General features: G+C 37.2%; 1 protein-coding gene across 1 annotated transcript in view; it reads left to right on the forward strand.

Annotated features, from left to right (window-relative positions):
* Positions 1-2,028: 2,028 nt before the first annotated feature.
* The window catches only part of hic2 (hypermethylated in cancer 2), a 43,699-nt gene continuing 18,956 nt past the window's right edge, over positions 2,029-26,771 (forward strand). The window contains exon 1 of the mRNA XM_028824366.2: positions 2,029-2,333. The gene's annotated coding sequence lies outside the window, so the exon portion shown is untranslated. The remainder of the gene's footprint in view (positions 2,334-26,771) is intronic.

Here is a 26,771-nt window from a genome sequence, read left to right on the forward strand (position 1 = left end):
GGCCCCATAAGGCACCAGGGTTAGTGCCAACTTTGTACTTGATGCTTCCGAGAACAGGGTTTAGTTCACGTGACCTTCACCATGATAGGTGGGTGCATTATTTGTAAACCACCCATGAATTTTGAACAGGTAATGATTTTACCTTGCTGTTCACATAGTTAATTAATGACTAAGAAAGTGATACTTAAAAATTTTATTTACTATTAGTATTTTGTTCCAGAGACAAATTTAAAATGGGTATCTGAAAATAAAAAAACATTCTTAGAATCTCATATTAAGTGGCAAATCTGTGCTTTATAGTCCAATCACAAGTGAAAAACTGCATTTTTATAAAACCCACTGTTGTCTTCATTTATGACCCCAAGCAATAAACAAGTCCACTTGAGTATAGGTTCAGATTCAATCTGGCAGTACTCTGAGATGGTAATCAACACAAATGGCATTATGTAAGCAAAGAATGATTAATATAACTTGTCATAAATAGATGACCACATGGAAAAAAATCCCTAGCATGTTGCACTTATGGTCATACCTGCCCTATCCAATACGGCTATATTTCCATCCATTCATCCATCATCCAACCCGCTATATCCTAACTACAGGGTCACGGGGGTCTGTGGGAGCCAATCCCAGCCAACACAGCGTGCAAGGCAGGAAACAAACCCCAGGCAGGGCGCCAGCCCACCGCAGACGGCTATATTTTGGTGTTGCTAATCAAAATGCCAATGAAACTTGCAACAAATCTTTGAACCTTAAACTGAAACTCACATAAACAAAAAGAAAATCAACAGAATTCTAGTGTAACGTAAAGTAGAGAAGGGAGCCCGAGCAGTGTAAATCACTTTTAGCATTCCAGTTATTTTTGTAAATGTAAAGAAATATAAACAAGCCTATATTTGCATGTAGTAATGAAAAAACACAGGCACACCCACCACTTTGTTGTGAAATGTGGCGTGCACAAGTCTATCTGTATAGTAATGAATACAAACAATACAAGAATGGCTAGCACCTACCATGTCCATTCCACTGTACAAAAACACTTGACATGCCAATGAACATGATGGCATGGACAGTGAGGAATCCAGAAAGAAAATGAAAGCTCAAAACAGAACAGAAAAAAAGAGCAGCTGGAATTAAAATAGGGGTCCCTGTGTGTGAGTAAATTGATATACTTAGACTAATAATGATAGATAGATAGATAGATAGATAGATAGATAGATAGATAGATAGATAGATAGATAGATAGATAGATAGATAGATAGATAGATAGTGAATGGTGCTATATGACTAATAGATGAATAGACAGATGAACAGGAAAGGTGTTATATTAGAGATAAACATGAAAGGTGTTATATAAAGAATAGCAGATAATATGACACAATTCAATAGATAGAAAAGAAAGACACTATATAATAGACAAGCATGAAAGGTACTATATAAAGGACAGCATAAAACAAAATTTATCATAGATAGATAGATAGATAGATAGATAGATAGATAGATAGATAGATAGATAGATAGATAGATCCTATAATTCTGCACAGTAGTCCTTTTTGAATATTTGATTTCTACCTTCCCATTGATATTAACTTTAGATTTTCCGTGAACCGGTTTCTGCGGTGTCGTTTTGACGTGTACATTAAAATGATTTCTCTAAGTCGTATTTTTCTCTAGGGTATCGATAATAGATATTCTGTTATTATGCTTATAATACAATTCAGCCTTGGTACGATGGATTTTAGACTCGATTGGTAATAAACTGTTTTACAGAGTGCTTTTTTTTACTTATTATTTTATTGATTTTATTATCATCCTTCAATTATTTTAGAGAGTCCTGTGACCCTTTTAAAACAAGCAGTATGCTTAAACCTATTTCTAGTCTCTGTGGACGGGGTGCCTCAAAGAAGACGTTGTGGAAATGAAAACCAATTAAACTCATAAACGCAATAGTCCAAATGTAGCAATCAGTGCTCATCGATATTAATATAAGACGTCGCTGGGCGGGCGGGCGCGCGCGCATTTAAAAGCCTTTCTCCTTCTTTAAAGTGCAATCCGCAGCGCGAGTGCGTGTCGCTGAGATATCAGTGAGGAAGTTGGCAGCTACGAGGGATGAAAAAAGACGGGTAGAGAGAGAATGAGAGAGAGAGAATGAGAGGGATGGTCCGGCGCCGGCTGCGGGCTGTTTTTTCCCCCTTCCTTTTTTTCTCCAGTTGGCTTCTATTCAAATTTGGGTCAGGGGTGAGATCTCGACGTCACAAGCTTGCAAGATGGCGCTGGGAAGGCTGTGAGATGAGAGGGTGGTAAACCGAGAAAGCGCTTACAGATGTATTAAGGTACCTTAACGTTATCTTTTTGCTTGTATTTTTTGTGTTCGGCGTTTGGGTGTGTGTTCCCTTTGGGCTCGTTTCTGCTGTTTTCGGTGGAATTGGTGCTTTTTGGAGTAAATAGTGGGGTTGCAGTCGTCGTGCCAACAAAAAAGGGTCTTGTCTTTCAGAGTGAGTGCCTACTCGGGGAAGCCAGTAATACCAGCTTGGCAAGATATGGCCAGGGCTTTGTGTCTTCGTGAACCTGCGGCAGCAGCAGCAGCAACAGCGGCGTCGGCGTCTCCCGGATCTTCGAAGCGTTTCGCGGTCACGTTTGTTTAGAGCTTGTATTGCATTTGAAAGATAGCGTCCCATCAGGAAACTGGCATAATATTCTATACTAATACTTTAAGTGCCGAAAAAAAGGAAAAAGCGGAGCCTGCTGTAGCTTTAAGAAGGGGGCAGTTTCCCCCCTCTTGTTTGGCTATCCAAAAGGGAGGGGGTGTTTTTCACGTATATTATTTAATATTATTGTTATCGATAGGCGTTCCTGTTTGATTTTTCACTGTTTTTTTTTATTGGAATCGCTTCGCTTTAAATATTAGCCCATTTTTTATTGGCGACGCTTAAATGGTATTGGGATAATTAAAACATAATAAGCAATGGGCGCAATTCGATGAATCAGGTAGAGTATCGATTTTTTTTTTCATTTTTTAACTCAGTTACAACTTAAAAAAATATTGTGGATGTGCACTTTTCTTAAGAGTGCTCGAACCGCTCCAATTTATTTGAATTTGTATAACTGCGCAAATAAAATGGTAATTCTTTTGTTCATTAAAAAAATAACTTGGACGTCAATTTTGAAACCCATCCAAACAGAGAACCGCTCGATTTGAATACCGGGTAATAAAACATAATTGTGCCCTCATTAAGACAACAAAGTCGCATTTATTTCCTGGTATTTAGAGCATGACCTTATGTATCATTTAGTTAGCTGAACCTTTGGAGAAAACGGAGCGTTGTGTGCGATGCTTACGATTCAGTTGGCATTATTTACTACACGCGGCTATTATTAATGTGAAAGACCTAGCGTAACTGCCTTGATATGGACAGGACTTGTGTGTCTATCGGGAATGTGGGCATTTGGATCCGTGCAAGCTCGCTGTTCTGTCTGTACGGGTGGACAGACACTGGCGTGTACAGCTGGACCCCTCTAGCTCAGTTGTGGAGCTCCCAAAATGCCTGGTCCTTTCACTTTGGGACACAAGCATCTCCGAGGCTTAGCAGCTTTGTTTTATGACACCCATTTCTTCTGTTGTATATAGTCTATTCTGCTTCTGTCATATGTGTGGCAGCATCACAGTATGTGTGTATATCGGGTTATATCTACAGATGTGTGTAATTTTGGAGGAGTGGGTGTGTGTATGCATGTGTGAAATAAATAACTAAAAATAAAATCAGTCATCCACTGGTGGGTGGCTTTAGCATTTTGTGGTCTCATTTTCTTTTAGGACAGTGCTGCATGTCTGCTGTTTCATTTCAGTATTCTAAACACAGATAAACATGTCTGTGTCCAAAAATGGATGTTTAAATTCAATTTCATGCATTTTTTTTTTTTCATTTAATATGTCATTTGTGTTTGGTATGTGTTGCTGGAGTAGATTTTATTATTGTGTAGAATCCATATTTACTGCCCTTCTTTTACGGTGAGGTATTTTGAAGATTATTATTGGTGGACTAGTATCATTACATGTGCAGAGTAAAGTGAAAGTTTCACTTTGATGTCCAACAAACATGCATCCATTTAGCTTATCAAAGATGAAAGAAAGAAAGACTGTGTGTCATAGAGAGAGTCTCCGTCTCTGTCCCGTTGTCACAGTACAGATTTCATTCATGGCCTCTTAGTAGTTTTTTTTTTTTTTTGATTTCCTGACACTTTTTTGTTTTTAAAGAGTTTTGCCTTTCAGTTTTAATGACTACATTTTATTTGAATTGATTTGATGGACTTGGCAATTCCTCCAGTTTGAGAAGAAGTTAGTGTGGCATTTTGTATTTATATTTAGTTACTTCCACCAGTGCCACTGGAAAATTGACTTGCAGATTGGCAACATTGTCCATGAAAGCATCATTTTATAACCTTTTTTCTTTATAAGCTTGCATTTGAAGAGTTGATATGAGATTTGTTTCTCTGCCAGTTGTGTCTTCATACTCTTGTAAAGTGCATTGGAGTTGTGTTCCTCAAAATGAAAAGAGGTAACCCTGGTTGTTTGTCAAAAAATAATTTTTTGTACTTCTAGTCTTGCAGTGTGTTGGGTTTAGTAATACTCTTAAGGGTGAGATATCAGAATTAAAGAATAACACTTTTTCCAAGAAGGCAGATTAAAGGAGTTGGATTTAACTACACCATTGCCTGTACTTGCATCTCGGGCACAGCTAGTAAACTATAGTAAACTTTGTCAATGAAGCTGTTCAGAAGCCAAGCATGTACACTTGTTTAAGGTGGTGTTCACTATGAAGGATGCTTTGTAAATTGTTGATTTAGTTAGCTTCCAGTTATGGTGACAGTAGAAATATGGAGACTTTCAGAGAGAGAATGGAAGTGACGCCAGGCTGGCATAAATTGAGATGTGTAGAAGTGAGCAGGATGACAGGAGCCCAAGGTTTTGTCCAGATTGTGCCTTTGGTCCAGTTTAGTCTCTCTTAATGTTCCATGACTTCCTGTCATCTTTATGGATGTGCTCAATGACGTTCCTAGCTGCATAAGCCTTAATAGACATAGATTTACTATCCTTTAAATATGTTAGTGGCTGCAGAAAGAAACATGAAGTGATTTTTGCATCTCCCTCTAAATGCAATTATTGGAGAGTCTCATCCGTGTTACGTTTTGTTTGTCCGAGAGGTCATTACTAATGCAGATAGTTTCCAGTCTCGAAGCAGGTTGCATTATGTTAAAGTGGCACATCAGTCAGGCAATTTATAGTGCCCAGTTGGGGGTGGGTTAGAACAATGGAGTGTTGAATCACAGTGCTGTCTTCACTTGCTGGCTAAAGTACTTGTAACAGACGTTACTTATGCAGATAGTTTAAATACTGAAATCTTTCTTTCAGGTTATTATTTCAAGTAAATCTAAAATGGCACAGGTAGTAATGTGCTATGTAGTGTAAGAAGATTTATAACTGACCTCTCCAGTGCATATTCCGAGGGCTTTCAGAGCACTGAGCACCTTCACCTCTGGGCTTGTCTACATGTTGCGGCTGTGGCGATGACACTGTTTTTCTTTGCTCCAAGTTCACTTTGCAGTGACTAGGTCCAGGATGCCTCAGGACATGCGTGTGTTAACATGAAGGGGAATTCTGCTTTGTACACATTTTGCCTCCCCTGTACCTTATACTATTGTATTTATTTTGTTCCTATTAGTGAGAGTGTATTGTACAAGTTGTATTTTAAGAGGCGTGAGACATTAGTTTGTTGTGTCTAAGTGAACATTATTTTTGTCTTTAATTAGAAGAAGTAGGTCATCTTTACCGCAGTTGAATACATTGGTGATGTTTCATTTTTTATGTGACCACAACCGGAGGCCGTCAGAGTAGTGCTTACTGTCCACCCTGCAAGATATTCTCAGGCTTTTCCCGTCATTGGTGTAGTTTTGACTTTATGTACAGCGTTTAGCTGGCAGCTGGTTTTGTGACTTTTCTAGGTCCATCATATTGCCAATGGACTTATTTCCATGTCATTAATATTTTTAAATTATATTTAACTATTTTTTGCATTGTCTTGATTCAAACCACCACATTTGTGCACCATGGCTGTAAGTGACTGCAAATACAGAAGCAAATGCTTTTTTTTTGTCTTTACAAAATCATTTCTGCAGCTTTGGTTTCTTATATAGGTATTTTTACGTGGTTGGTGGATGACCTTGTAAGTCTGCTTGTTTGTCACTTCCTAACTATCTTGCGCATGATAAACTCACAAGTTACATTTGAGATGTAAAGTTATATGGTTGAAGAGCCTACTTGGTCTTGTTTACTAAAAGTTAAACAGACTAACTGGCACTTCAGTGCTGATCTATGCTACTGCCTAACTGCAGACTGCTCTTTTCCAGAGCGTCACTGCTTGGGTTCTGCAGAAAAATATGACTTCTGCAGACTCTGCCCCAACTACTTTTACCAAATGTGGTCTGCCGCCAGTCCTTAATCTGCAAAATTTACCTCATCTGTTTGTGTATAGTTGTACGGGGGGATTTATTTTCATTGTGCAAAGCACTTTATGAAGCCCTTTACTCAATCCTCAATCTTGTTTTTATTTCGACAAAATGCCCCGCTCATCTTGCGGTAGCTGCACTTTCCTTGTCTGGAAATGCTATTGATATTCTGAGAAGGGAATTCATTTCTTTTGTACTATAGGACAGTTCTTTAGGGTTTTTAAGGTAACTGTTGTGAATGGTGATAAACTGCCTAATGTTTGGTGCCATTAAACAAACTCCTTCTCTACCCCTCCCAACACACAAGCCAGTCTGATGGTTTTTCACAACTATTGGCAGGAAAAGCGTAACAATAGGGCTTCTTCCTACCCAAGTTGAAAGTGCAACTAGCTGGTGGAGTTCAACCTTGTTTTATTGGGGGTGGGGGTGGTGGCAGTAGCTGAATATAAGTAGTACAGATACCAAGCTAAATTAAAAATTTAGCATTCATATAGTTAAGAAGGGTGGAAACTAAAGAAGGTAACTGTGGCTGAAGAGGATGTGTGTGTGTGTGCGTGTGATGAGGCTGGCGTGTCTGAACTTATTTGCTCAGCTCTGTCACAAGTTAATGATGGCCTGATGGATTGTGATTTTCTCCAGCTTGCTCTAAAGGTAAATGTCCAACTCTGTCTTTCCTTATAAAACTAACAGAAGTGAGGAGTATATTTTTTGAACTGAGCCTCCAACCAGGTTGTTCTGACACTGGCCCAGTGTTTTTACCTCCGTTGCTGTTTTTTTTTTATATAACCTTTTCCAGCAAATTCATCCACTCGTTGGTTTAGTTATGAAATAGAGGCTTGAATGCACACTAGTGGAGTGTTGGGAGTGACTGTGTCTGCACATCTTGTTACTAAACATAAAGTTGGCCTTGCTAAGTCATCATTCACCTCAAAGGTTAAGGTGATGGTCCACTTGCAGGCACAGTCCGCTAAGCCACAGCTTCTAGTCAATAAGTGCACCTCTTATATTCTACTATTCCACACCCACCTGAGCATTCATGTCACGGTGCATTTTAATGAAGACTTCCTGCTTGGAGTCCTGAATGAGCAGCTGTGGAAGATGTAATTTTCTCTCTCTATCCTCTTGTCCTTAGTTTGTACTTTGGGTTGCGGATGATGTTGGAATAGCTTATACTGCGTTGTAGAACATGCAGGTTAAAATCAAATCAATGATGTTTGTGTGTTGTGAATCTTGTTACACACCAGGTAATTTTGTCTTAAATGACAAATTTGTTCTACTTTAAATATGCAAGTAAATCTGCTAGATGGTCTACAATGGTTGATAACCAATTTTAGCTTAGTCTGTTACTTGGCATCATGAGTCATTATGGGTAAGATGGAGCTCACTGGCAAACATCTAATTTTGTGGTTTGTGCTGGAATTTGTTCTACAGAATTTAGTCATATTAAGTGAAGTGGCTTAATAAAAAATAGATTTGTTAAATATAATTTTTTTTTTTTTTGCTTTCAATGATAGCCAGACCAGGGTTGTTATACAAGATGTGTATTGGCAAATGGTGGACAGATCGGCCTAATGCCAGGAATTTTCCCTCGGGTATAGCAGCAGAAGCTGGCTGTTTTTTATTAATGTACCTGTCAGGATGTAAAGCTTTTTATTCACAAGTGGCCCATGGAGGCCAGTGAAGAGAAAAAGTTCCACAATATTATTGAAGAATACCACACAAATCCTTGCATAGTAATAAAGTAGCTCTCCCTGAATGGTGCTAACCCATTCTTGCTTGGGATACACCAAGTTTTGTTTATTTTTAAGGTCTTCTTAAAAAAAAAAAAAAAAAAAAAAAAAAAAAAAAAAAGCTTGCTTGAGATGTCCGATCCTTCGAAATGAAAAACTGCTAATAGCATGTGGATATCAAAGCAGTAAAATGTTAGAAATTTTTAATATTTTGTCTCCATTCCCGGGCAGTTGTAATACTCCGTAGCCTGGAGGTTTGATTTGTTTAAATGTTTCTAGATAGATGCATTATAGCAGACAAACTCAAAGCTTTTATGTAATTTCTGAAGATGGACATATTTTCACGTGGATTGGTATTTCAGAAAGAAATCCGTTAAAGCATGAAACGCCTGCTTATATTAAAGGAACACATGGGATGTGGGGGGCTTTCCTTGTTACACAAGGTGCTTTATGAAGTGATGGTTATATAATTGACACATAAAAAAAATCTTTGTTTTCATGAATATTTTGGGGAATGAATAAAAGACAAAATAAACAGCAGTGTTGATTTAGTATATTTTATCATTATCTGTTTTTGTCACCCATCTACTACACACAGTCTTGTGTAATTATATTGGGTATTTTTCTCTGTAATATGAGAAAACTGTAAGGGCTCCCTTAAATTAACCGTACTAGCCTGCACTTTTGGAAAACCCTTTACGTGGGTTTTTTTTTTTTTTTTTTTAAACAACAAAATAAATTAAACATTTATTTAGTCATGGGTTGAGCTTTATTAATAGTGTACAGTATTTGTGCCATTGCGTTATGTATGCCTACATACATGTTCTACCCTGCTTTTCCAGAGTCTTTCCTGGCAGTACTGGGCCCAATAAAAGCAAGAACCAACCCTGACTGGGGGTTGGTCCAGTCCATGACAGGGCACTGTGGGTTAGCGGTTAGAAGTGGGGGGAAAAAAATGATACCTGACAGTGTAAGATAAGATTCTCAGGGAGGTACGTATGGGTGAAACATGTATATATAAAAGAATTATGGAGAAAGTTATCCTTTGCACACTGTATAGTTTGATTTCAGTAATCGTGTTTCCATGTTATCCCTTCCATTCCGTACCAAGCCTGCTTTTTGTTGAGAGAGCTGCAGGCGCAGGTAATGAGGCCTTTTACTGGACCTGCTGAACCCAAGCCTGCAATTGTGGGCAGTGGCCGTAACAGATACCCCAGAGTAATTATATGTGACGCATCGGGTTACAGCAAGATGAAAGATATTTGGAGGTTAGCCCAGCAGTTCACGTGCCCCTTGAGGCTGTGCCCTGCTGCAGCTTATCACATGCGCACGTATAAAAATCGTTGTGGGCTTTCACAGTGGAGGATGAGCCTCTTGAATTTCTTCATTGTGCCACAGCTGTGCATGAGGTTTATTTATTTATTTTCTAACCTGGGTATCTGTTGTTTCTGAAGGGGTGTGGCTATGGTGGGGGTGAAAATAGAATGTAGAATTTTCTTGAAAGTGGTCACTCAATATGGCTTTATAGCTTCTGTCTACCATTAGTGGATAGGAAAATGTAGTGCATGAATTTTTTATTAAGGCTTGAAAAGGATCTTTCCAGTGTGCACGGTGTTTGCGTGAATGCAAGCAAAAAAAAATCCCTGCCTATACCTTCATGCATTTTAATCATAATTGCCAGGAGAGATCAAGCACTAGGCTTACTTTTAAACCTGCCTATGTAAATGGAACAACTTTACAGGACTTATGTTTCTAATTTCTGGCATGCTATGTGAACAGACGGAACAACTTAACAATTGCACACATCTTTGCTATTGGCAAGTGGGGGTGATCCCCTGACACTTATCTGTGTATGGTTGGTCTACCATGCACAGTGTAAGCCAATGTCATGTTGTGCGATGTCCTGTCATGGGGTATATCAGTTCTGACAATCGCAGCCACAATCACTGATCTCATCGCTGCACCATATCAAACTACCCAGCTGAAAATCGCTGCACATTTATCAATCGAGTGCAATCTCTGCCCTTTATTTTTTTTTTTACTTTTTGTCGTGGTATGTAAAATACAAGACATCAGACAGACCAGCTGCTCTTCTGTGTATGAGGTTCACAATCCCAATGCTGCACAATGGAGCTGGCAGTATACAAAGGGTTAATAGCTGTGGTGTGTTCAGCAACAATGTCAGCCTTTTTTCATTTTACTTTCTATTTTAGTACATAAAACACAAGACATCAGATAGACAAGCCTCTCTATTTGTGAGGTTCAAAACACACGAGTCCCTACTTTCTATGTATTGTACTTCTCGCTGACTGCTCATTGGTTCTTAACTCTTGCACACAGAGAGCCCACCCTTCCAACCAAAAAGAAAATAAGACCTGTTAGATTTTATCCTAGCCAGTCACAGACTATATGGTCTCAGGAGTTAGGTATGTCACATTATTGGCTTTATAGGAGCACTCCTGTGACTGGCTAAGATTATATAAATGAAGGCAACAACTTAAAATTTCAGGAAAAGTTGTCTAGAGAGAGATCATAGCTTAAGTGTTAAACAGTACTGACTGGCAGCCATATTTTGTAGTTTCCTTGAAACCCTCATTGGTTTACTGTGAATATCATTACTGTTTATTAGTTTAATATAGAAATAGGAGACCTTTTAACAACCAGCATTTCTGGTTATGCCTACACTTCAGGTATGGCTAGAGGGTATACCTTTTTTTTTTTATACAAAGATTACGAAAGAGGTTTGTGGCAATTTTTAAGTTCAGCACTTTGTTTTAAAGCTGCTGTTCAACTTTCTTTGATTCATTGAGACTGGTAATAATTATAAAAACATTTTTAACTGAGGAAAGATGTTATTAGCATTCTGCTTAAATGTGAGCTATCTATTTCATGACAACAAAGTTCAGCCTTGTGTTTAGGTTAGTCTGCCTTAATTTCCTTTTAGATGGCTGTTTTGTTTTTTGTTGGTTATGATACTAGCAGACAAAGAAGTGATTTCTTTGTACATCTGTTAACACAATCTGGAGAGTATAATGTGGTTCTACCTTGTCAAGAATCTGGAGGTGTGTGATGATTCTTTATAGGGAATAGAAGCAGCTAAAAACTTATCCTGTGTTTGATCAATGAAAGTTAAAGCTGTTCACTTGTAGACGGTCCTGTTTCTTTATACTTTGAAGTGCATTAGTGTGCTGTATATATTGAACTGTACGAATCCTTTTTTTTTATTTTATTTATTTTTTTGCACAATACTTATCTCTACTGGAAATGTTTTAGGTCCATCAAAGTTGAAAGGAAATAAAATATTAAAGTTGTCACTTTAAGACTATGGATAGAATTCTTATTGTTTTGCTGGACTATTCTCATTTTACCTGTTATTCGTGAAGCATAAAATATATATATTTGTCATTCACACCACAAGGCAGCTGCAGCAGTTTCAGCTTAAGGGTCACAAAGGCATCAAATATTGTTTTGTTAAGTACGTTTTTGAAACAAGGATGAATATCATGTGTAGTGATTAGAACAAGTTGCTGGAAGAATTTATTTCTGCTATAGGTGAAAATGCAAAAAATGAGGAAAAGCAAATGAAATAACCTAACAGCTTTCTAGTTCAAATTCCACTACCAAACCAATTCAAACAGCATACATTTTAAAGATTTTGATATGTACTTGTGCCATACTTTGATGTTCTGAAAATCAGTTTGCTGTCTTATCCTTGGTTTAAATAACATACAAGTGAAATTTTGAAGAAGTTTGAGGTGAGTACGTGAACAGGAACGTCTTGGGTTTTCCATATTATCACCTGAAGCTTTTCTGAAGGTGATAGTTTCCATTTGTGAGATAGTATTTAGTTTCTGGTTTTTACTGTCACCCAAGCAAATGTGTGTAACTATAGACCTGATGGCTGTGATGTACTTCAAGACCTTGAGAAATGGGGTGGGGGGATTGCATTCTGATCTTTATGTGCCGTTTTCCTCGCCAAAAACAGTGTATTAGCATGTGGTTTGGATGTAAAACAAACCTTCTGGTTTTGCTTTGCCACTGTTAGGAATTTAAAGAAAGTGCCCCCGATCTCAATCCCCCCAAAACCCCCCCCCCCCCCCCCCCCCCCCCCGCCAAATTCTCTCTCAAATTGGCATATAAATACTGAAATTTGTCAACATATACACTCCTTTAAATTACTTCCAGCACACACTAACTTTTCTTACAGTTTTGGAAGCAGTGAATGCAGGAAGTCCTGGATTTCAGATGTCTCTGTAAAAGTCTTTTTATTTAATTTTTTTTTTTGTGTGTGTGTGTAACTTCCTGCTCAGACTTGTCTTAGGCATGTGAGTATGGGATGGCAGGTGTCTGTTTTTGTCCCTAAACCCCCAAAACAAGCTCTTCCTAAGGTGCTATACTTCAGAATGGACATTCCTCATTATCACTCTTTATTTGTATACAAAATAAATGTGAATTTCCTTTTTCTTTCCACCAAAATGAAAGCTCTGAATCCTTGCTTTTTATTATTTATATTTAGAAGCAGGGAGCACCGGTCTGATTGCATTGAAGTTCTTTCTTTTAATTTATAAAATCCTTTTTCACAACTATTGCTCCCCTTTGCTATCCTTTTTTAAATTAACAATGGGATGTCTTATTTATTCTATGCTTCCCCATCATGGACTGTGTCCTTGCCTTTCAGGTTGTCTAAAACAAGGATGCTTGTGTGTTTTTTTTTTTTTTTTTGTTTTTTTTTTTTCTTGATCTGTATTCATGTATTTCCTGAACCCACTTAATCAAATTAATGATCCTAAATGTATATGTATATACATACGTGTTTTAGCCTTGTATTTTTAGTGTGGAACTAGAGGAATTTATGCTTCTTATTGGGGGACATGGAGGAAAATCCTGCTACTCTTATTTTAAAAGTGTTCATTATTACCAGTGATATCCCATTATGGTGTAAGCTTGGGGGATTGTCTGTGATTTGTGCATTCTTTGAAACATGATGATGTGACCAAACCACTGTAAATCACAACCATTTTAGTGTCTCATAGGTGAAAGGAATTAATAAAATAATGTAACAAACTGATGGCTAATATAAATGCCATACCAAGCTCAAATAGCAAAATTAAGTCTTTGTTCATCCTCTGATTGTAATGAACATAGTTATAGTTGTCTGCCCATCCATTTTTTCATTTTGTAATCTGTGTATATTGTTCGGGATTGTTGGAAACTTTTGCATATCACAGCACCACCTTATGCTAGGTAGCAGCCAGCCCTTGATGGAATGTCACACTTGTTGACACGCTCACATTTCCTCATACATGGACATTTTAGAGTCTTTAAATTGCCCTGGTTTGCTGAGACATGATGGAAATTTCACAAAGGGAAAGCTAGCTACAGTTATGACAGATAAAAATCCAGGCAAGTTCTAAACCAAGGGACTGTCATTGTACCTGATGCTGGTCTTTTAAAAAAAATAGAAAAAAAATGAAACGCTCTTTGTGCTCATTTAAAAAAGACAACTCTGATGGTTCAATGTCTGATCTGTATATTAATAGCAGCCTTGAAGTGCTGCTAGTGGGGCTTCTAGAAAAATTTGTATTAAATTTGTGATGCCACTTTGATTTTTTTCAAAGGCAAATAAGTGACTGTTAGTGCCACTAAAATTTCATGAATACAGTAAAAGCATGTACAGGAATTGTACTGGAGCATCTAGAATATACCCCTTTTCCTCGTGAGGCCATTACTGGTGTCCTGGGATAGCCTAAAGGCATAAGCAGTAGTGAGTGTCTGTTTTCATAGGAATTCTGAAATACTTAACCTTCTACTGAAAGATTCATTTCATGAAGGCAACTTTAACATGGCAGTGGTGGACAAATCTGTAGTCCAGACACCCGGGACTATCAGTTTTAAATTCCAGACAAACAAGCTATAGACTTGCAAAGCCAAGTGAACCACCAGGTGCTCCTTACTATCAGCCCAAACACTGCAGGGTGTGAACATGTTTTTGTCTGCCTAAACCTTACCTTTACCTACATGAGGACACTGGCTGTGGTCAATTAAAGCTGTATGACACTGTAAAGGACATATTGCACCCTGAAGGTCAAACCGCTGATGGTTTTTGATAGAGACACTAATTGCTGGGGTTAAACTTAGGTCTGAAAACAGAATTTGAGAACACAATGTTCATGTAGTATGTCAGGTTATTGTTAATATTTTTGTATACATTGGAAAAAGACCACACATTTAAAAATCGTCGATTTATTAAAATGTTCTATTCCATGATGCTGAATGTGTTGAAATTATGGTAGAAAAGTACAATGCATAAGTTTACAAATAAGTAAACAAATAAACATTGCTGTAAACAGCAGCAGGTAACCATCCACCCCGTATATAAAGCTGGGCTATCAGAAAGTGTACCTGGACTACCAGAATTGCAACGCTGATAACCCAGTAGGATACCGTATGCATTTAAAATGTGTTGCTTGGATGGTGAAGTAAAATGGGGAGATCTGGAATACTTAGCCCTCAGTAGTTTGTGGCAGTGCAAATTTGCTTTGTCAGCTAAATGTTACCTTTTCAGTCAGTGTTTATTTAAGTAGCTACTGTTTGTTGCATGAACTGATATAAATCTTGGTCTCACAACACCAAATGTCATAAACCTGACAGTGACAAATGTTACGAAAACAGTAAACCTGTATTCTTACGATAAATGAAATTATCCTGAATAATCTTTGTATTTACTACTTGATGTGGTACTGATATACTGTAATGTTGGGAGTTTGACTTATTACAGATGTAAGCAGTATTTTCTCTTTGAGATTTGAAAAATTGCTATATTTAGTACATGCACTTTGTTAATATAAAGTGAGTTGTCCATGGTGGTTCATAATTTTATTTATTTTTTTTATCTGTATGAAACTGATGCTGAAATCTCACACTCTTAACTTATAAAAAGAAACGTTCAGGCCTTGTGTGCATATATGTTTAATAATTTGTTTTGCATATTGTCAGTTTTCTTTTGCAAGGAATGGTGATCTCATGGGTTTTCTTATGGCTTTATATGCATGTTAATTTACGTGCCAGAATCTAGTCGGGTGCTGTTCCCGTGTTCTGAAATTCTCAAAGCCTTGCCCTTAAGTGTTCCGATGGACATAAATGAGTGCTTGCCAAGCTGTGCTTTTATGTCTTGTGTTGTGTTAGGACTTGTTTAGAAGCTCATTAATAATACAGTACAGAACAGTGGTTAGTTTATTGACTTGCATGATGCATCTTTTTTTTTTTTTTTTTTTTTTATTATATAAAGTTTCTTAGGTCCTGTTGCAAATACAGTAGGTAGTTGAGAAGATACTATTAAGAATGTTTTTTTCCCTGGTGCACATCTCACAAAAAAAATGCTTTGTATGGCACTAGACGCAAAGGTTTTTCATTCTTTAATGCCAACTTAAATACCCTCGACAGATAATCCTGTCAAGTCACAATTGAATTTTAAAAGGCATTTGCTGGTGCAGAGTTACTTGCTGGGCCTCTTATCTTTGTTATCCCCCCATCCCCCACCTAAAAGGAGTATGCTAATGCCTGGCATATAATGTGGCCAAGGCCTTGTTACACTCTGGAGCTGAACATTCATATCGCACATGCATGTCTTAGGACTGCTGCTTAAACAGCATGAATGATGTGAACTGGACTTAGGGTTGGTGGTCTCAGTGATAATGAACTAACTCATAAACTGCCAATCCTTAACGGTATCAGTTGCCCACATAACTGTAATTATTACTGCTTTGCCTGTATTACCTTGAGGTACTGTATTCATTTTCAGAATTCAGAAGCCTGTTGTCATGGTTGAATGCTTAAATTCAATATTTGTCGTGTTGTGGCTTTGTCCAGAATGCCTCATTCCACTTTCAAATTTTAAGATGTGGGTTTGCTTTAGATAAAACAGTATTTTATTATTTATATTGCTCTTAATGCTCATCTTATTGTGTGTGAAGTGTCTTTATAATTGTACTTCTATAAAAGTAGCAGGCATATACATTTTATTATTTTTATATGATTTGTTTTTCTTTTATAGAAATACATTTTAATTTCTAATGCAATGTTTCTTTGGCCACCTGCCTTGGTAAATGTGGGGGCTGAATCTGTGGACATGGAAAGTGTACAAGATAGGTTATAATGGGTTTTGTGAACAAGCTTTGTAAATCCTTCTTGCCCAAAACAGTAAGGTTTGGTTTTACATACCCTCCTTTCCTTTGTGTGTTTATGCCACCTGTTGAGTCTTAATGCTTCTTGGCTTCAGCTCTCTTAGACATGTTAGTGCAGTTATTTCCATTTGACTTGATTTCCAGAATGAATTTTTGTTTTCATAAAATTGAAGGAAACCAGCACGCCAAAGTCTTTTGTTTTGTAATTGTTCTTGTTTTAAATAAATGAAACCCACCAATAATTACATGCCTCATCACACCTTGGCACAACATATAGAGGCCTCCTTCCTGTTTTGGAGCAAATGTCTCACCCTTGCACCTGGCATAAACACTAAATGCATTATGCTTCTTTTTCAGGCAGGAGGCTCACTAAGGCTGCAGTTTTCTTTTTTTTTTGTATATGTAACTGTGTGTTTTGGTGTGTGGTTTAGTTTGATTTGCTTGTCAAATGATCTTAAAACTTGAACAAAATTCCCATTTGATCCCGTGTGCCCAGGGTCATCATTGCCAGCTGGCCCATTATTCACATGACTCCTCGGGATGTGCACTGTCACTGTTTACTCCCAGTCATATGCCTTTTTAACATCCCCCTTCCCTTTTTCATGTATCTTTTCATTTCTATTGTAGGTTACTGGGACTGGGCAGAGTGGTGGAGTATCTTTTCGCAGCATATTTCCTGTTTGTTTTGTTGGCATGTACTTGAAAGTGGGTGATAGATTTTTTTTTTTTTTTTTTTTTTTTTAAAGCTTCCACATTGTTAGAGTTTTACAGCAACTGAAAATGTTTATCATCTTCTGTGCATATAGTATGGGAGGAAAATATGCCTGTCACCATTTTACTTTGTTGTATTCATCATCGGCTTTTGTCATTTGGTTTTAAGGAATATTTTGGCAATGTTAGAGGGCAAAATGTGTCACATGCACAGCTTTTCAGTTTCTTCAGCCAACTTTTAACTCTGGCAAATAAGGAAACGTTAATGTGTGACACTTGGGAGTTTTTTTTTTGTTTTTTTTTGTTTTTCTCAGCCATGACACACTCCCAATATGCCAGTGTTGTCTGTAGTCGTGTCTTTCCCATCAACACTGAGCACAAATCAGACTCAGCCCATTGTAAGTCATAAATACCACTTACTGATACCAAATAGTGACACGTTTCTTTGTTGTAATGCTGGCTCCTTGGTAACAAAAGAGAGTGCATCCTGCCATATCTGTTTGTAGCATCTGTGCTGTTTGGCGCTCATTTTTCATGTTTTTCCAAAGAAAGATTTCCACCAAAAGATTTTTGAATTCTGAACAGATGTGTAGTTGGATTTCCGCTTCTTCCAAACTATTTGTGATGGGAGGCAAATTCTTAATCGGCACCTTCCAAAGAGTGTTAAGGCAGCATATTTTAGAAATAATATATACTGTATAATGTGTACTTGGATTCCAAAGCAGCCACCATTACCCTTGCTGTATTCATGGTGCACTTGGAAATCTTCCATTGGCCAGCCTTAAAATTTGTGTTTGGTGCTTTTGCTTATGAACTCTTACCAGAAAAGAAACCTATTATGTGCTGTACTACTTGGTTTTAAAACCCCTCTTCCAATCCACATGGCCAGGATTGAACAGAGCACCATGAAGATTGGATGTTTGTACTTTTATGCCTGGCAAAGATTGTGGTTTGTAAGATCACAGGCTCTGCATTATGCTGTTCCCCAGAAGGGTGTAATGTATGTGTCCTTTATTGATGCAGCATTTCAATAGGTTTCCAAGAACTTTTGATTCATATAGGTTCACTTGGACATGCGTACTCGTGTTGTGGTCTTAACACCCCAACATTTCGTACATTTTCCCAATGCTACCTTGTATTTTCCACATCACGGGTATACATGTATCTAGAAATCGGTCTGCTCCTAAACCAACAGTGTTTCTCCAAAATTTCTGTAGTATAAACAGGCTAATGTTGTGAAATTCAGTTTGAAATGATTTATTTTCCCACCTTCATTCATAGGCATAGGAATTGGAGTGCAGCATAATTGTGTGGAGTAGATGTGAAATTACTTTGTGATTTACCAGCTACAGTTAATGGATGATAAAGCTGTGGTACTTGCAGGACTAGAGAGCTGGAGGCTGAGAGCAAAGAACATTGGGTGAGGGGGAATAGTAATGCCACCATTGGAGCAGTAATAAGTGAAGCACTGATGTTTAACATCTAACTCATTTCACATATGCTGCAGTAATGTTTCAAATAGTCTGTGTTCATTTACAAGGATTCTTACACCACTTTGGCTGCTGCAGTGTGAGAAGTTATGTTTACTTTTAACCATTTTGTCACACAACACAATCTTCCCTATACCCCCCCCCCCCCCCCCCCACCACCACCACCACACCTGCCATAGAAAGTTTTACTAATGTCATGCCTTCTGCATAAACGGGGTGGCAACTTGAAAAAGGTACCACCTGCCTAATGCCAATTTTTTTTTTATTTATATTTTTTTTATTTATAATACTATGTTGACTTATGTACCCCACAGATGTTGCAAGATGGCAGCTGTTAGGTCTGTTCTGTGAATAGCTTGTTTCATTTCACCTTTTTATATAATGAATTTCATTGGAGTGTTCTCCCTCCGTTACCAGACCTCATTAAGTGCAGTTTAAAAATATATTCTAGGAAGCATTGTAGGGTTGGCCTAGCCTTATGGTATGTTGTTTTAATAACATCACATGATTTTCCAGTTTGGACCATGTGGTGAGCTGTCCAGGTAGTTGTCTTACAACTTGTGCATCTTATGACAATTTGACTTACGACCTCTATCGTGTCTCACGTGCAAGCGACATTTTTCGCCATGGCAGCTCTGTATGCCATGACTCATTCATCTCAAGCTCAGTTTATTACCTGCAGCGGTTTCAACTACATTCAGTTACATTTGTTTTACAATTACTGGAAAAAAGGCAATTGATCTTTACACAAAAATGAAGGTGATCAAGCAATATGAGGGAGGAAAGAAAGCGAATGCGATTGCATGTGACTTTATCCCATGTTAACCGGTGTGCACCACATGTGCTGTACTGCTGGGAAAGGCTCATGCTGATGACGTAACATAATACAGATGAAGAAAGGATTTGTGAAGAGGTTAAATGTTTGGCACTCGTGAGCAATAGTAATGAAGAAAAAAAATGAAATAGTAGAAAATCTACACAATGTGCTAAGAATGAGGTTAATAAAGGATATAAAACAAACAATATGACTTAAGGAACTTCTACATTACTATACATATGGTCAAGTTTAAATACATATACCAGTCTGTCTTATATCCTGATCTACTTGTGACCAGTCTATTGAAACCGAACATGGTTGTAAGGCGATGACTACCTGTATTTACAATCCAATCCTCTAGTTTTTATGTTCCTTAGTCTGTCTTTATTTTGAATGACCAGAATGGAACATGTTTTGGTATGTATTTTGGGCGCTAATGTTGGCACTGATCTCCTTTGTGCCAGTTTTATCAGCCTTTATCTGCCTATTGCATTAACCATCAACTTCCATTTCAAATTGTCAATTGGATTTGATTTTTGGGTGGATACAACTTTGATGCTGTTGTGTGGGTTAATTGCAAGAAAGTCAGCAGCCCGTCACCCTTTATTCACTCAGAACAAAGAAAATCTTTATATAGTGGTGTATTATTTATTTATTTTTTTTTCCTTTTTCTCTCATTAGTCTTCAACTGAACTGCTCACACACAATTGATACCTGGCTGTACATACCATGTGATTGCGTCACTGATGGAGTCAGTGTGTTGATCATTTAGTATTTGGTTTTATGCATCATGATTCAGTTTTGATACTGGATGAGATGCATGAGGCTGGAGCTCTGGCTGCTCAAAATGCACCATAGTGTATTTACTAGACTATGCATACTACTTTGTATTGGGCCCATTTCAAAAATATGGGTGTATGTATCTGCTTTTTCTAACATACACTCATTGTGACCACTTTATAAGCAATAAGTATCAGGTGACCCTGTTACATTTGATCTGGAAATGATGTAGGATAGATACGCTCAATGTCTGCTTTATTCAAGGCAGTACAAACAATATACACACACACACACAATTACTGTATATTTCCCTTGAAAACCCATTTATTCAAATGAGGGTTTTTGAGGAGTGGAAGCTATCTGGGCAGCATTGGGTCAAAGGCAAGAGCAACTGTGTGGTTAAAGTGCCTTTCCAAAGTTAGTGGGGTACTTTGGTAAAAGTGCCACTGCATGACACCAAGAAGAGAGAATGTGAGAAACTTGGTAACAGTAAGTCAAGACTGCCACAGCTGTATTCCGAAATGAACAGTAGTGCAGTGTGAACAGCAAAAACAGTAGGTCTAACAACAACATGCTTTGCTAAAGTAATGGGTCTTCATGTTGACAATAATGGCATGTCTATTAATAGATTGATCCAAAGTTTGTTGGCCCTGTACCTAAAAGACAGCCTTTAACATTAATTTATCCCTTGAATTTGTAAGCAGATAGACCTATCCTGCGATCAAAATATCAGTTTTGTATTATACACATTAATTCTGTAAAATAAAGTAGCAGCAGAGTGATTAACACCAATGTAACAGTAGCATTTAGATCTGCTCCAGTCTTGTAAAATTGTTTTTGGATTGCCTTCGACAAAGACCGTTGTTTGCCTTTGTGAAGTTTTGATGTTTATTTCCATTGCCCATAAGAAGCTGGGGAGATGAAGTGCATCTCCAATAGGCTTTGGCCAGAAAAGAAAATGGTCTTAATTATTGAGTCCAGACTGCTCGACATAACACTGGTCTTGACAACAGTAGTAGGTGGTCAGTGGCCTGTGTCCTAGTAAACATCATCTTTGAAGTTCCACTTTTGCAAATCATTGGCCTGTGGTCAAAGGCATTAATTGTCTGGAAAACTTTTTGGTTTTGATACTAGTACAACATTGTCACATGATCGACTTGACCTCATATAGAAATGTTTCTTTGGGCCTCATAAGTTCCTCCCAACAAGTGGGTAAGTCTTTTTGCAATTGTTGCCTTATCATCCTTGTGACCTCTGTAAAATAAAGATGCTATGATGTGTCACGCTAGCCACCTTGCCTCATGAACAGCCAACAATTTGGATGTCGTCATGCTCCCTTGGTTGGTAAGACATTTGTGAAACAAGTTGTTAATCTACTGACCCTGTAGTGTTCATGATTTTGAGAGCAAAGAAGTAATTGCATAATTAAGTCATTAATTTGGATTATATCTTTAAACATAATAATTTAATACATTTCATGAATAATGTATTAATGTATTGATTCTAGAATAATGGGAAGCCAGGAGATTAACAGTTCTCAGATTTCTGTGATTCAAGTCCAACTGTAGATTGGACAGGATTTATAAGTATGTCAGTATCTTATACACTGAGCACAGGAAAAGTGGTGTCAGGATCACGTTCGTTCTCAATTCCACCACAAAAAAAAAAAAAATCACAAAAACAAAACATTTTACATGGAAACTATACTGATTTCTCTGTTATGTTACAAAAAGATTTGTGAAAGATTTTGTCACTTCTGTCAACTTCCCAAGACAAATGCTGCCTCTTGTTAAAGTAACTTGAAGAGGGGAGCTGAACAGCCCGGTCATATCATCACTTCATTGGCTGTTTTCCATATGTGTGCATGAGCGGCGTATGCTTGCTATTGTGGAAAATTTGCTTTTTTAGGTGAGGCTGTATTGTTTTCAGTATTACCACTCATAATTTACTGCAGTCTGCACCTGCTTACAATAAGAACATCTGTCAGTAGATATAGTAATTGATTACAAACTTGTACTATGAAATTAGCAACATGGTTTAGGTTCAGCTACACCAGTCCACTTAGCTGCATGATGCTCTTGGATTTATTCTCCTACTTATAAAATTGTCTTTGACAACTACTTTTAGGTTTTGCAGATAGCTTATTTAGTTTTGTTTAAACTCCTTTGCTTGCAGGTTTACTTCACAGTCCTTCTGGTCCTTTTCGTATGCATAGATTTGGACTAGTTGTACTCTTGCAGCTTTGTTCTTAACCATGCAGTATTCATTTTGTACCATGACAAGTGAATAGTACAAGTTAAGTAACAAGCAGCGAACAATGCTTAAATAAGTACAAGGGTTCTAGCCAGTGCCAACCCTAAAGCACATAAATGCCATTTACATTGTGTGGGTGTTTATTAAAAAGTAATATTAATTCAGGTTTGAAATTTAATCAATTTCTGGTTAACGTTACATGTAGTTGTAAGTTACAACTGTTTTTTCATTTATACTGATGCACATGGCAAGCCATTTTTACATAATGCTTTCCTTTGACTAGCCAAAACTTGAATGAGATACTGCAATATATAATAGTGTAGTGCCATGTTAGTGTGCATCTACAGTGAAGAAAAGAGTTAAATGTTACTTCCATGTTGAAAAGGGAAGAAGGTTAAAGACGCAATGCTGTGTCTGTATAGCCCTCATCAGGTGTGCCTGACACACAAAGAAAGGTGTTAAACTATTTTAAATATTTTGTGTTTAAATATTTTGTAATGGAGATGGGAATCCTCAAACTCCTTTCCTGTTACTTGTAGGTGTTTTTGTGGTTGTATTGTTCGTACGATGCATGCTTTTCCATTAACAATACTCTTGGTGATTGCAGTTCTAAAGATGAGTCAGAAGTGGAGCGATATGTGATACCTTCCTGTACAGTGCTTTGAGTTTGCATATCTGCAGCCTCTTCTGCACAAATCCAGAAACAGGAAGGGATGATTGCTAGGTTACGGCAAGGTGTGAGCTACCATGTTCTATATAGTGTATGTTTTATTTATTTGCAGAGAAAATGCAGTAACGTGCATTTAAGGTTGTGTGTTTTTTTTTTTTTTTTTTTTTTTTCCTTTTTAAATGCGTGTATGTCTTTGTGTGGAAAAGATGCAGCATGTCACATTTTTAAAAAATGCACTGCACTTCTCTGTGGTATATTTAAAGAGTCCTTACATATACATGTTTATATTGGTGCTCTGTGGATTACCTGCATTTACACATCTGTGGAAAAACCTCTAGTGTGAGCAAGGCCTTAGGCGTCAATATTCCTTGTTGTACGCCTCAAGTTTTTTGAGTGAGATTTGTGATTGTGAAATTGCATTGCAAACTGAATTATATATTATTAATTTCACACAACAGTGTGAGAAGCAAAACTCAACAGTTTGGCTCCTCACTACTAATTTTATTATGACTAGTTAAAATTTCATTGTAGAAATCATATTTAATGTAATTTTGAATTCGTAAACCTTAAGTGTTTTCTTACATGAGTCTGAAGGGGGGAAAAAAAAACACCTGTCAAATATTAAGTACCTATATTTAAAACATTGTGGCTTGAAAGGTGTGTTAACACTGCAGCTCTCGGGCAGAGGTGTCAAGCACTCCATGATCATGAAGAATGTTTAGGCTTTCAGTCACTTGGCTCTTCTCTTGCATCCACAGCTGTATAACCTCGAACTGTTGCTTAACTTAAAAATCATTAGGTTTCCATTTGACTGGGAGTGGGAATTAAAGTGCTAGGAGTATTTTGGTCCACTTTAAAAATCTTGTTTTTCCTTTGTTGGCATTTTCCTTTGAATCCCTTGATCACATTGCTTAAACTTTTCAGCAAAATAATGGCAAAACACTTGCTAATCATTTCAACATCACATTTAGTATAAACATTGATTCCATTTGACCAACATATGACGATCCATAGTGCTTCTAGAGACCGAGAAATAGCAAGAGTGTGTGCACTTATGCATGGTAGCGACATAATGTGTTCTACCCTATGACAGAACAGGCCAGCAGTGAGAAGCACAAATGCATTGACAACATAAGAAATTTCACTAAGCCCACCTGATTTTTTTTTTTTTCCCCCCTCATCCCCATTTCTTCCCCTTTTTAACATATTAGTTGTATGCATGCCTGTTTGTCTAGTTGAAAAAGAAGATGGTGACAAACTAACGCAGCTGTCTAAGTAGCATTGATTTGCAACTAGTTGTATTAACCGGCTTCACTCAGGAAATTTAAGACAATGGGCCTCGGTTAAAATGCTTTTGGTTAATTGGATGTATCAGAAGTACTATATAACTAAGTACCTTTCTGTGTACTTTTTTAAATCCGCTCTAATTTTTTCAGCTGCTACACGTAATTGCCAATATGCAGAACATTTCTGCTGTAGGTCAATTCCTGCTTTTCTTAGTGATTGATTTTTGTTAGTGATCTTTGCAAAACAGAATTTTACAGGAAACTATATTCGTTTGAATTAAAAAGGGTATTTAGTAGGAACAAATTAAGTATATATTATCATTATTAGATGTTTAAAATTTTCACTTGTTACAATGTTCACTCAAGCATTTGTTTTCAGTCCGTTCTATGGTCAAGCTATTTTTTTTTTTTTAATGCCAAAAGCCAGAAAAAGTAATAATATTTGTGTTTTACTCTTAACTTATTATAAACAATGTTTAGAGGCTGCACATTTACATGGCCCATGTAATGAACTGAACATTTTAAACATTGTACAGAAAAGAACAGGTGTAAATAAACAGTTTGTGAACTACAAACAGCATGGACTATGGAAAGCTTCTTCAGTCAGAAAGGCAGATTAAGTTCTGGAGGGTCTGTATGAAAGAACATTGCCAATTAGTAGTGCTATTCAAATAAATCAAATGTATTTGCCACATACAAATTATACATACAGTATGATATGCAGTGAAATGCTCAGTTGTTTACATCTGTCTCAAAGCACAGTCATTGCAGTTAAACAGATAATTATGCATAACTTTACTGAATTTTTATAAAATTTTAATTTATAATGTTACAAAGGTGATTTAAAGTTGATTCATTCAAAGCCTAAAAACTACTAAAAATCTATACTCTCCATTAGCCTCAAAGCCTAAAATCAGTGCCGCCTCATTATACAGTGGGTATGAATAAATGTCTGCTTACCAAAGAAAAAAAAAAAAAAAGTTACGATCTTTCTTAGCTGAGCATTGCCCTATTCTCTTATCAAATTCTGAAAAACCAGCATCTCATTTGGCTAAAAAAAAAAAAAAAAAAAAATTGTGCTTCATTCTGTTCAATTGTGGCTTGGCTGTGGTTTTTTTTATTTTATTTTTTTTTGCTTAACAATCTTCATTGATTTGGTACTCCAAACTTAATGACAAGCTGTGCACTGTAAAATGAAATGCATGTCCATTGTCTGAATCATCTCGCTTTATAAAGTATGTCAAATATAACATCCCAACGATTTCCTTTTGAGTACGTTACATTTTGTATGCGAGTTTGCAGCAGGGTTTTGGAGTAAAGAAAGAAAAGATTGCTTCTTAACGGCTTGGCAACATATTCATTTGTATTGGCTGCATGCCCTATTTATCTCCATGATCATAGCTGAAGCAAAAAAGAATATGCTGCTAATGAATACCCACTCTGTTCAGCTTTACTGCCATCAAACATTAACAAATTTAAAAAAAAATGTGTTGGCTATTTGTCTTTTTTTCTATAACATTGCCAAGTTTCACTTAAACCTGTCAAACGGTTTGAGATTTTGGGATATTACTTTTTTCTGAAGGAGACGGTGGATTTTACTCTTACATCAATACTTCTCAAAATACCCTGTCTTAGCAGATATGTACTGCCCTGGATATAAAATCCTGCTAAATTTCAGCTTTTTATCTTAATGGGTGATAGTGTCTTTATTGATGATAGAAAGAGAGAGAGAGATCGATCTTCTTTCTCATGGTGCAGAAAGGTTTCTTTCCATGGCCTGGCTAGAGCCTATGTAGTGCTTAGAGTATGCATTGGACTATGACAAAAGGAAGCTTAGTTGGTTTATTCTGATGTGGTGTTGAGCAGAAGATTACAAATAAAATGTCCTGTGAATATTAAATATAAAAATACTAGGCCTGAGAAATGTTTTCAATTAATGTGCCCTATTTAACGTTTTAAAAAATATCATTGGCAAACTCCTCGGGCAGTGCTTTGCTGAGGGCAGCATTTTCATGTTTTTTTTTTCCCTCTACCATTATGAAACAATAATGCAAAAATGTTAAGTGTGTACCTAAATTACATACATATCCAGTATCATATTTATATACTACCTTTATTATGAAATTTTTCATTTAAAGGATTAGATTCATATTATGTGATTCTCAGTTATGCACCACGTCAGTATGTAGCACTGTTGCTTGTTTTCTTGATTTATACATACTAACAAAGGTGCATGGGAGTGGGGGCTATGGCAGCCCTGGTGCAATGCTAAAGAAAAGTTGTGAGGGTAAAACTTAATGTGCTTCCCCCCCCCCCCCCCCCCCAATTAATTGTTTCTGTAAGAAGA

This window comes from Erpetoichthys calabaricus, chromosome 18 (assembly GCF_900747795.2).
Source record: "Erpetoichthys calabaricus chromosome 18, fErpCal1.3, whole genome shotgun sequence".
Classification (NCBI taxonomy): domain Eukaryota; kingdom Metazoa; phylum Chordata; class Cladistia; order Polypteriformes; family Polypteridae; genus Erpetoichthys; species Erpetoichthys calabaricus.